Raw genomic sequence first — 12,874 nt, 5'->3', positions numbered from 1 at the left:
GATGAACAGAAAGACAGGAGTGAAAGCCTCTCTCAGAAAACCTAATTCAAAGGAAAGCAGAGTGCAATTCAGTACCTTTTCTTCTGTCTGACGCTTCAGCCGCTGATAGCGCCGTGTCCTTACTCACACAGACAGTGCCGGCCCCGGAAGGTCCTGTCATAGGAACCCTGTGAAGCAGCCTGTTGTTGGGTGCTGTTCTGAGCTGGGTACCCTTCAGGGTTATAAACACTACCGAGATATTCCAGCATTACTTATTTTCAGATCACTCTCATATTGATGCATTCTCTTGCATGTTTTCTGTTTGTGACCTATTTTTTGATGCATTTCACATCTGGTTTAGCAGCTCTTTGACAACCAGAAAATAGGGCTGTTTACTGAGTTCACAGCTGCTGCTAATATCCGTGCAACTAGCCAGAACTGACTGTTTTCTTGCTTAGCTCATCCTGTTGAATGAACCTCTCTGCAGGGTTTGTTGCAAGTTTGTTTCAACTGGAATGCTATCAAAAGTTTCCACACATTTGTGAAATTCTCATACTTCAGCCTTCCTAGAAACCCAGAAACATATGCACCCTCACTAATTCCAGTAACTTTCTTCTGTTTCCCATGGCTTAACTGCATCAGCTTTTCACAGATAGTGCACTCGAACAGAGTCTTTAATGAAATGAGTCTTCTTGTCTGGTTTAAGGACACTATTACCTATCAGCTCACCTCACATTGCAGTGTTTCATCATGGTAACTCAATTACCTTATTTTTCACCTTTTTTTTTTTTTTTTTTTTTTTTTGTATGCAGATGATAATTGAAGAGGGTCGGAATGTAAATTAATCCTACAGCATTTCCTTGTATCACCATCAGCGAGTGGCTTGCTCAGGGTGCATCATCCTTCAATGAGGCTGCATCCTGTAAGGCTGAATTCCTACCTGTGCTGTCATCTGAGTACCTGTGGGTGGTTTTCGGTTTGCTACTCTTGCAGTGCATTACACTGGGGATTAGTTACTTTCAGGACACTTGTTCCCACCAAAGAAAGATGTTATTGGACCTTTGTGGTGTAGGTGCAAGAAGTTACAGCTGTGTGAGGTCTGGGCAGTTTGGTTTTGTTGTTCTTTGGTTTGTGCTTAGGCCTTGTGCTGAGGCCACGATATGGCTGGCAGCTGGTGTGTGTGTGTGTCTGGAAGTGAACAGAGGTCCCACTCTCCCAGTCTTAAACAGTTAAGCTAGGGACACGCTTCTTCAGTTCCAGCTGTTTGAATCCCTGCCTTAGTCTGCCCTCCCTGATTTTATAATACTGTTCAGTGCTCTTATTTATCATCTCCCAAGTGCTCGTGTTTTTAATAATTGTGTTTCCTAGGCCACATCATGGATCTCAACTTTCAAGCCTTTCTATGTCCTTGTGAGGCAAACGTTACCAGGTTAGCTGTGATCTGAATTACAGATGTGGATAGAGAGGCACAAAGGGTATAAAAGATCTGCCAAAGTCATTTCAGTGCATCAGAGACAAAATTAGGCAAAAAGATTTCTGACTCCCACTTGTGTCCTACTCTTCCAAGCAATTTTCATGCTTCATTCAATTTTGGAACTTCTGCTGTCACGGTATCTCACAGGTAGCTTTCATTTCTTAATGGTTCTGAAGATTGATTTTCACCACTCCCACCCCCGGTTCATTTCCACTTGTTAATGAAGTATATTTTGAATTTTCTTTGGTCCATTGTGAAGCTCCTGATGGGGTGAGTACTTTCTGATCCCTACCTGCTGCATCTTAGACAATGACAGAAAATGTGGTGACCAGCTTCTACTCTCATTTTACCAGCTGCAGCCAACAGGAGATATCAGACCATTGGTTTGGGCTAAAATATTATACAGATGGACTAAAATATTTAGCTGCTAATAGGCTTTTCAGTTTGCATTGCTCCACTTCAGATGGCTAGTGTTGTGGGGTAGCTTAAAAATATTTCTTATGGTAGTTAACTAAACTTGGAATGCTTTGTTTGTTTGTTTGTTTTGTGACAATGACAAGGTGAATGCCCATCATAGGAAGCTTATGAACCTATTTTTGGTACCTAAAAGTTGTTGTCCACTGAAACCTAGATGCACAACAACCTTCTTTGAACCTCTCTTTCTTTCACCTGTCTCAGACACTCTGGGAAGTGAAATCTTGGTTTTCTGAGACATCTACTTGTTTTGATTTGTTCTAAGAGGAGCCTGGATGAATAGCTGATACTAAGTACTTAACTTTGGGATGGCTAAATCTATCCAAGCAAAATCCCACCTCAGTTTAAGGCAAAATGTAACAGTGGTGGAATAAATGGATTGAGAATAGGCATTGTGCAGCTGGAAGTGGGCAATGAAGTGCCTTCTGTTATTTTACACAAGTCTCAGCATTGCTTTGCTGTACTGGGAGGAAGGAAGAACCAGAAATTAGTCCAGTCAACACAGCTGTTTGTGGAGGTCATGGTATGTACACAACTCATTGACTCATATATTCCTTGCCAAAGCATCACCTTTTTTTTGCATCTGTGAATGTCCCCTAATCTCTCTGCACCAAAACTCGTGTTTGTTCCTTTGGCTTTTTTTTTTCCTTTCTGTGAATTCATTTAGCTGGAGAGATGGCAGATATTCATCAAGGCAGTTCTCTGCTTCCTACCCAGGCAGTTCTGATGAACCCTTAGGACCTTTCCATTTGGTCAGGAAAATTTCTTTCTAGGGCTTTGCTGATTTTCTGGCTGCAGTGGGTCAGTGTATGGATTGGTAAGCTGGCACCTGTGGACTTGACCTGTATAGGCTCATGTTGTCCCTGGGTGGCTGCTGGAGAGGACTGTGGAACAGTGCAGGCAGAACAAACACTAAAATACAGCAAACATCTTCCTCCATGGGGAGATTCACCCAGCTGCAAAACAGCTGAGGTGAAAAGAGACCACTGGAAATAGTCCACACCCAGTGCTGAACTCTGCCCAAGTACCTTGTCCAGTTGTGTTCTGGGTATCTTCAACCATGGAGACTCCACATCCTCTCTGGGCAACCTATGCCAGTGTCCAATCATACCTGCAGTAAGAGTTTATTAGATAGAGTTTAAATAGAGTTCCCTGTATTTTAATTTGTGCCCACTGCAATTAGAAAGGAAGAGGCAGTTGTGTAGGTGGATTTTAGCAGTCAGGAGAAAGGAAACAAAGCATTAGACTGCAGTAAAACAGAATTCTGTAGCAAAAATTATGAATTTCTGTGACACAGTGCAAATCAGCAGACTCTAAAGATTGGAAGAGGGAAATCCTTCCAGCCCCAGCTGAAATAGATGAGGTAGTTCACACCTCTCAGAATTGCAGTTTGAGGCAGCCTGAAACACGATGGAGAGTGAGCTATGTCAGCATATGCTTCAGAGCATGTTCTCAATTTTATCTGTACATGAGAGCACAAGAAAATTTTCTTATTTTTCAGAGCTGAGCTGGATTTCTCCAGCAGAATTCTGTGGCAATGGGCAAATTCCACAGGAAAGCTTTACAGCCACAGAACATATAAAGTCTGGAACATGGATAAACTGGTTGGGATAAAATAGAAACCAGCAGAACCCTCTGCCAAAATCTGAAGTGAAATGAATAGAGGTTCAAAAAAAGTTCATTCTCTATGCCTGGCTCCTTGTTTCCATAATTTAGGAATAATTACATTTTTGTCACTAACATTGTTTTTAAATGTCAATAGAAAACAGACAAGTATATTTGTACACCCAGCCCTGTCACATTGAATATATTAGGTTTTCCAGTACCAGCCTCTTTTAAGTAAGGCTGAGGAAGCATTAAAAGCTCAGTAACTCTCAAGTGTTAGGAAGCCATTGAAAGAGCTTGTTAAGCTTTATGACAAGCAGGTTGAAATATAATAGGCCTGGAGCTTTGTGAAGGAGCCGGAAAGCTGTGGTTGAAGGGAGGACAGTACCCAAGAGTTTGTAGACCAGATGATTTGTGAAAGGGGATGTTGGAAGGTTCAAGGCAAAATAAACAAATGGGGCTACCCACAGGGACAGTGTTAAGCAGAGACCAAAGTGCTTCCTTAGCTTGGTTTCTAAACACCAGTTAGGCTGTCTAACCAAAGAAGGCATTTTCAGTTAAAGTTTCTTCCTGTCCACACTCAGGCCAAGGAGCCATTTTCTGTTACTTAATTGAGCACATTTCCTCTGACCCAACTTTCCTTAGCCTTTTACCTTGTGAGACTGTGGGTCTGCCTGCTAATCCAGAACAGTCTAGATAGTCCTAGATGGGTATGGTTAACTCTGTCCTTACCTAGTGGCTCTGTTCTTATCCCTCTGCTTTGGTATTGTGCTAAAATAGGCCACCTTCTTTACACCTATCATATTAATTTTGTGGTGGAAGCTTTTTCATTCTGATGTCTTCTACTAGACCAGCTTGGGTACCTAGGAAATGTAAGTTAGCCTCTGGCAAGATAGATCCTGTTTACCCAACAGGCATATTTTCCATGCTCTTGAATCCTCTGCCATTGGCACGAGCAACAAGAAAAATAAATGAATAAAGGTTGTTCCTAGCATTTATAGTTTTGAATGCAACTTTGAAGATGTGGACTGAGTGCAGTAATAACTTATGTGACTTGCAGACCTCTTTGAGCTGTAACTTGTAGGTGTATACCTAGTCTTGTTCATATCACCATGGGATTGAGAGCTCCCCAGGAATCTTTTTTAAAAAAAACCCTGATCTTCAGTGGAGATGCATAGTAAAGACGATGTAACTCTTCAGAGACAGCTTGGCCTTGTAATAATCACTGCATCCATTTCATGGGGTCAAATTCTATGTAATTCATAGACCTGTCAAAATGTAACTGAGCTGAAGTTATCTACCACTTTAAAACTATGTTCTAGAGGCCCTGAGCATAGGAATCGTCACTAGAATATGTCAGCTCAAAAATGAGTTCCTCGAGCAGTGGATCAGGGAGCTGTTACAGCTAAGCAGTTGTTATGGCTGTGGATGGCTAGCTAGAGAATATTACATTACACTAACTCAATTTTTTCCCAAAGGATAGGAATTTTTTACGCTTATTTCCTTTTTTACAGATATGACAGATCTGGGATATGTAAAAGAGAAGAGAATAGGGAAGCAGGAACATTTTTTTAAAACCCAGTGGTTTGAAATTGTAGCTTTCTAATACCTTTTTGAATTATATATATGTTTTCTCTCTTTTACATAACATAGCTTGTTGGGGGAAAAAAAAAATCTTTCCTGTTAAGGTTGTAAACTGCCAGTGTTTGTTACTGAACTTTCCAGATCATCCCTTGTAAACCTAAGATTATTTGCCCTAATCCCTGCTGCACCTTAAACACATCGCCAGGCACTCACCAAAGGAAGGTTAGTCCCAAATGCCTCTGCAAGCACATCTCTGAGTCACTACAGACATTCTTTGTGTAATTCAGTGGACCCTGAGCAGCTCCAAACAGGCCAACTCATTCCAGCCCTACCAACATATTCCTCGCTGAGTCAGGAAGGACACAGAGCCTTTGGGTAACCCTGCTGTCATGCAGAAATGTCACTGTCTGTGAACAATACCAGATTACACCAGACAAAACCCACTCTGAAGGGAATTTCATCATTAAAAACCAGAAGAAAACTAAATAGTAACATGTTCTATTCAGAGTACCTAACAGATACCAGGTATATAAACCTTCATTCCTCCAAAGTCACATACTTGGGGATGTATGGAACCATCCTGTGCAGCAGTGCACGGCTACACCACAAAACAAGGACGAATTTCTTCACTCCATGTTTATTTATACCACATCTTTTTGGACGTTCTCCTCTTACTGAGTGCAGTAGCTGGAACCTGTTCTTCCAGCTCCATTATATAAAGGTGAAAGTCTCAGCTTTAGAAACCAGCATTGCTGGACTTGAAAAATGTTTATCTTCTTCCATTTCATGGCTCAGGAATTCATACTCTGCTACTGACCAGCTCACTGACTTTCCTGTAACTGAAGTTTTGTTACGGTAAGTTGAAGAATTCTGTGAAAATCTAGAATTATCTTCTCTTTTTACATTATATATTTTCTAGGGCTTATTTATTTTACTGGAGGGATAATGAAGTAATCTCAGAAGAGCATCTTATTTGCTGATCATGTTGTAATCATCATATGCCCAATACAAAGTATGGATTCCTCATCTTAATAATATTCTCCTGGAAGGAAGGTTGGAGTCAGGAAAAACTCCAATGTAGCTAACCTTGGCAGTATTCAGTGTGTCTAGCAGATGCCAAGTGCAATGTTCTGGAATAAATCATTGCTAGCTAAATCTTAGCTAATATAACAAGTAAAATATATGAATGTGTTATTTTAGCAAATGCATGCTGTCAGATCTAATCCTGGGTTTCTAGCCTCTAAAAATGCAGGTGGTGCATATTAGTGATGAAGTGAACAGTTTTAGGAGGAAGGAACTTAAAAGTATCCTAAATTCAAATTACTTGATGTAGAAACTTGAAACGCTTATATCCATGGGAAAATTTTTTCTTTTTCCTTGGTTTTTTTTTTTAACCACTCAAGTGCAGATATACTTCCTCTTTTACTACCACTCGTTTGTGGGGAACAGGAGGTTTTGGAAATTTGAGAAAATAACTTGTAGTTCTGTAGAACTTTCACTAGCTCTGTTTGGGCTGTAATTTGCAGCTTGAAAGACATAGATATAAAGAAAACACTTCCAGGAAATAATGTGGCTTAGATTAATCAATGTTCCTGCACATGTTTAAGTCAATTAGTCAGAGGAAACACAAAAATTCTTAACTGTTTATAGTACCTAAAATCAGTATAAATAGAGCCCTGCTCTCCAAAACTTAGGGAAATTTTTATCTTAGAAGGATTAAATGCCTTCACTTATTTTCTTTAAAGAAAACAAAACTAGTATTCTGTCTCTTTTCTAATTTTTACCAGGATAAAAATTTTTCCTTATAAAAAGAAAAAAATAAGAATGAACAGAGTTGATACTAAAGATTAAAGTATCTTTGTACATTTGGTGGGCAGTAAATAGCTTGTTTTGCACACTGATAAATTTTGAGGTAAAATTTTATTAATCTGTGTCCATTTTCTATTTTTAGGTTCACATTCAACAGTAAAAAATGTATTGGAAATGACTTAAGAAAGGCTGGTGGGGGAAGATGGGAGAAAAAAATTAAGTGAACTTTAAGGTCAGTGTCATAAAGATACCACCTAACCTGATTATTGTCTGCCCTCTGGAGAGGGGAGAATCTTACGCAGCTGTATTAAGGTTGAGAAAAATGAGAAGCTGAAGAGGAAATCATATTACTCTCTGAGTAGGTTATGTTGTACAGTTAATGAGTGATGGCTACTAATATTCCTTTAAAAAAAGCACTGAAGTCATGTAACTGAACAAGAAAAGGTAACTATAGAAATCTTGCACATTAGCCATGAAAGTGAGGTGAATATCACTTAGTGAACAACTGGTTTCTCTTTTGTAGGAAGCCAAGGGCTCTTCACTAAGAGGAATGCGTTGTTTACAGGTGTGGAAAGGTTGGTTCTATATCCCAACATCAATCTTCTTATGATGGCATGGCAAAATCTAAATGTTGCCTTACTGTTTTCACTAACTCTGAAGCTTCATTTTCCTGAGGCCCCAGGGTTATTTCTAGGCAGAGGTGCATGTCAGCAAAGAGAAATTGTGAGGGAACTGAAGAGCAGGCTTCTCTTGTAGGTACCCCTCATCCATGTGAACTCAGGGCCGTGGCAGTCAGGGGAGAGGAGCACTGGGGACGGTGTGACCCTGTCTTGCTGGCTGATGGCTCAGCCTGTGCCTTCCCTGCTGTCAGGCAGCAAGTAGACCTTTGGATAGGGGTGATAGGGATGCTGAGAACTGAGTGTTGTAGAATGGAAGAGTCAAGGAAGTGCACCTTCACCTGATCTTCACCATGATGGCTAAGGACAAAGGGATCTCACTCTTCGATTTTTCTCTGGTAATGGGCTTTATAATCTCGAGTGGCCTACCATTATGTAAAGCCTCTATCCTCTTTATTCAGAAAGCACAAGATGGTTTTTGATTGATTCGCACTGAAGTGCTCACATTGAAAACATTTCCAGAGTTACACAGTGTAGAAGAAATACAAAATTAAAGTCCTTCAGTGTAGAAGTATCCATGAAATGATGGATATTTCTGTAGCTTTGAAAAACAGGTTGTCCTTCAACTCCTTCTACTTCAAATCCATTCTGGGAAACTTTTTCAGCAAATGAACATTGTTCAAACCTTCAGTCTCTTTGCTGGATAGAAGGACCAGCAACATTTTTACAAGTTACTCTCACAGTTGAAATGTGCCTATTAACAACACTTAAATTGCTTCCCAGTTGCAAAGTAAATAGATGCCTTTAATCAAATTATTTTTCATGCACTAAGTTCCCTATTTTGACTTTTATTTACGCCTGGACTTCAAATGCAGAATTGTACAAGATGCTAATTTTGGCACATTTGTTTGAGAAGTAGCATGTCCATTTCTGGTATGTACATTAAATTTAATCTCTAATATTTAGTGTATCTGTTTTCCTTAGTTATTAGAGGGGCAGGGCAAGACAAATCCTGAACTCAGTGACATGGTTGCTAATGCTTTGACTGGGCGCATTGACAGAGTAATAATACTGTTGGATTTCTTGAAAATGTTTTTGGTGCAGAGTGCTTGAAAATAATTAAATAGAAATATTACTGCACAAGAAACCATCATTTTTAGCTAAGCCTGATACAAAGAGAAACGAATTATTTTCTGCACTGCTTTGAAATGCAAGAACTTAAAATCCAGGCACTGGTTTATTCTGCCTTTTGTTAGACTGAGAGCTTTGGAAATGTGCAGAGCAGAGAACACAGACTTTTTTTCCCCCTCTTTTAACAACTGAAGGTTTAGAGCGGCTGCTGGCGCAGGAGGAAATGCCATTAGATAGATACAAGAAAAGCCAATATTCCATGTTATTCGTGCAGACAACTAACATTTGAAACTTGCACGAAGTGCTTCCACTTAAAAGCTGTCAGTCACATTGGTTATAAAAAGCCCAGAGCACTCAGGGACTGTCAATCACTTCTTAGAGAGAGCTGACATCTTAACATTTACTTTGCCAGTATTTACCAGATGCAGAAAACCAAAGGGTGAAAATTCAAATGAAAACACACATTCTTGCTGATCATATAATACAAGGGAAACATTTGGATCAGTTACTGTAGCTGCTCACCTAGGAGCCTCCAATCCCGAGAAGGTTTTTCTCTCTTGCTCTATGAATAGATCTGTTGCAGGCTGGCTCTGCCGTGTTGCAGGGGAAAGGCTTTTGCACAGTGTCTGTGAAGGGCTGTCACAAAGTCGTCAGGTGAAGGAACAGGATAACTCTGGCCCATTATGGCTAGGGGAGTAGCATGAAATGTGCAGAGGACTTGGAAAGGGCACATAAAGGGCATCTACCTTGCTTTTTTTCTTATGGTAATAGGGGTGTGGGTGTTGTAATTATCAGGCTGATGACATATTCTCGTGCAAGCAGGGGATTGGCAAGGAAAGGAAGAGGAGGAACCAGTTAATTCAAATACATCTTCTGGTCTTTTTCTGTATGTTTCTAGATCTAGTTATCCCTGGATTACCCTGATGCTTTAGATACTGATCCTGATGCTTCAGTGGGACTGCAGCTGTGGGTAGCAGTGTGAATTCAGCTGCTGGGACCCCTGGTCAGAACCACTGTTGTTGTTGTCGTCACAGAGCAGGAGGTGTAGGTGCAGCTGTGAGCAAGGTGCAGAGATGGTGTTCACACATTGCAGGCTTATACACGTGCTGCTCTACTGGAGGTAAAAGGATTGTTGTCCTTGAGGTTGCCTTCAGCAATTCACTGGATTTGAGTACCCAGTATTGCATCCCTACAGCTGCATGGGTCTGAAGGCATCCATGGCACTCCTCGTCCATCTTTGACCAGACTGTCAGTCTAAGTCAGCATGGCCAAACACAACAACTATGGATATGTTCAGAACCTTGTTTTAAGTAAGAACCTTGCCCTGTATCACTCATGTAAGTGCCTCTTTACCAGAGTCTTCTGGAAGCAAGCAGCTTCCAATCTTTTGGAGTGGTGCAGCCAACATCTGCAGTGAGTGGTTCACTGATGATCCCAGATTTTGTTTGCTGTGTGCATCCGCATGTTAAGTCTCACAGTCCTAACACAGCTTTTGGTTCTGCAAGTTCATCTTCCATGTGGAGTTCCTCCTGCCATTTGGAGCAGAATTTCATCCCAGAACAAAACTCTAGATGAGGTTTTTAGAGAACTACTGTAACTATAGATACTTATGTACAAATTTCTAGAACTGAAGTTGTGTTCCTATTCTGTTTCCATTGTAGTCAATGAAAGTTAAATCAATGGAGTTTATGGAATCATGTGATTTAGTTTACCTTGGAGCAGACACTTCTCAGCTGACAGCAGAATAGTTTTATAATCTTCATTAACTGTATTGAGTAGGTCTCCTTTGACTGTAGTAGGAATTCATACACCTACTGCATATTAAGTGCCTTAATCTTGAATCAAATCCCACCCTTGCAGCCAGCTGCTTAAGTGACTCTGCCCTTTGGAGGACTTCCCTACTGGGATTATAGCCTTGTCTTGAAACTCATATTCCCACACATGTGGAGCTGCCATATTTTCTTTCATAGCAGGGCTGTTTGACATGGTATGTACACGCTTTAACCTTTCAGGCATCTTTAACTTGTGTACAGACAGTCCTACAGCTGTGGCAACCCCAAGCTCACTGTGGCTAAGCAGATCAAGTATTTACCAGTTACTCGAGATCTTTCTGTGTGTATTTGTGTGTCAGGTTTATATACTAACCAGTGGTATGAAGAATACCACTGGTATTTAGGTTATGGAATTTAGGTTATGGAATATGGGTGAACTAATTACATGTCAATCAACAAGGTCTTGCTTCTGTGAGTGTGTATACGTGCACAGAAACTATATTATGGGTCACAGATTACTGTAAGGTTCAGGTGGAACCTTCAGGTTTGATCAATAAGATAAACAATGTGTTTGGGGACTTGACTGGAGATAAAAAGTTTCCACTGTTTTCCCCTTGGAAATAGGAAAAAACTGGAGTAGTATACGCCACTCTTCGTGACCTTTAGTTACCAAGGGAAAAGCATTTTCTCATTGTTTCTTACATGTCATGTCTATCTGTTTATACATGGGCCAGGCCTGTATTCTCTAGTGCTTTATTTTTGTATTAGGAAGTTGTTTTTTCCACTTGGGAGACTCTTCATCCTCCTTGTGAGGGTAAATAAAGAATGCTATTCACCATAACAATAAGTCTAGAAAAAGTAACAGAAAACAAAATGTCCCTGTATACATTTTGAATAGCTGAAAGTTGATTACATCAATGCTCTGCTAATCATCTTCAGATTTTAATGCCAAAAACCAGAAGGCTGTGATTTGTATGAACCAGAGGTTGGAACTAAGAAAGATAAATAGCTTGATGTAAGAAAATGTAGACTGAATGTGTGTTGAATAATTTTCTAATAGAAGTAACCACTGGTATGCAGAACAGACTTCTGTGATCCACAGAGGATGTCAAATAAAAGGGTTATTTTTTTATTTCTCAAAATACTACAGAAGTTATATGTGAAAAATACAGGGCAGAAGAGAGACCTTGTGTATCCTCATCTCCTCTATGTCCTGTGGTCCCATGTCCTAGGGGTCCTTTGTTGTATGACCTTGAAGATAGAGCACATAGAGCACACAGAGTCAGGAAAACAGATCATGAATTCCTTTTTGTAGTGGTTATTCCTTTGCTCCCCTCCTCTGATGATACAGAAAGTTAGAAACCCCTTGATGTTGTAACCTGAAGCTCCACCAGACAAAGAGGAGATTGTAACAGAGAGTCTAGGACTTGCATGTCTGAGCAAGATACAGCATTCCCAGAAGTGCCAATTCCAGTTCTGCAGATCATGAGCTGGAGACCTGTTCACTTGCTGTGCAAGTTACTGCTACTGGCTGAATGCCAGCCTGTAGTATGGGGGATCCCTTTGTGAAATTTCATCCAAGAACTAAATATAAATTCCATTAATTCACTCTTACCAGAGAACATGGGAGTTAAATAGTTATGCACATTTACTTTTAAAAACCCAATCTGAGGTAGTTCAAAGAGCTCCAACGGTGAAATAAAAATAAGGTCTTCACCTCAGATGTCGTGGATGTAGAGTAAACTTCAGGTATTGAATCATCCATTCCTTTGGAAAAGTGAATGATTCTAAATTGTTGGAGCTGCTTCCCTCTTTTCATCTAGTGATCATAGCAGAATACAAGAGGAATTCCATTAATATTATCCAGGTGAAGGACAATAGGAAGTGCCCTAAAATATTGATATAATGTTGGGTAAATCATCAGCTAACAAGGCAACATACTGTACGTAAGACTGCTTCTTGCTCTAAGCAACATTCAGATTTTTAGACATGACCTTAAAGATAAGGAAATGGCTTCAGAAATGGTCATTTTACTGAATGCTTGTTGAGGGTGAATGGAGTTTTACACCTTTTGGAAGTCCCTTTTACTTAAAGCAACTGACAGTGACTGTCAGTCACTGGCAATGCTCATGATGTTTTGGGAAAACTGATTACAATTCTTACTTGTGCAAATACTAAAAGGAGGCAGAGTTTCCTCTAATCTGCTGTCAAAGGCTAATTTTGTCTTAAAATGACAAATGAAATGAAATTCTAATAAATGTGGGAATTTAAGAAAACCAAACGTATTATTAAAAAATCTTTGGAAGAACACACAAGGCAAACAAGTATTCCATTTGCAAATTTCAAATTACTTCTTAGACTGTTGTGGTAAAACAGAGCTAGTACTACTACTGTGAAGGCATGACATGTCATGAGCTTGGCTTTAAAAA

At 40.0% G+C, this 12,874-nt stretch overlaps 1 long non-coding RNA gene across 1 annotated transcript; it reads left to right on the top strand.

Moving 5' to 3' along the window:
- The first annotated feature begins 2,420 nt into the window (after nt 1–2,420).
- On the top strand, nt 2,421–7,158 carry LOC310912136. The gene is made up of 3 exons (XR_014590624.1): nt 2,421–2,450; nt 5,912–5,971; nt 7,068–7,158. It is a non-coding gene; the product is annotated as an uncharacterized lncRNA (long non-coding RNA).
- The last annotated feature ends 5,716 nt before the right edge of the window (nt 7,159–12,874 follow it).

This window comes from Zosterops lateralis, assembly GCF_965231275.1.
Source record: "Zosterops lateralis genome assembly, chromosome: 1".
Taxonomy (NCBI): Eukaryota; Metazoa; Chordata; class Aves; order Passeriformes; family Zosteropidae; genus Zosterops; species Zosterops lateralis.
This window is presented reverse-complemented; position numbering and strand designations above follow the sequence as displayed.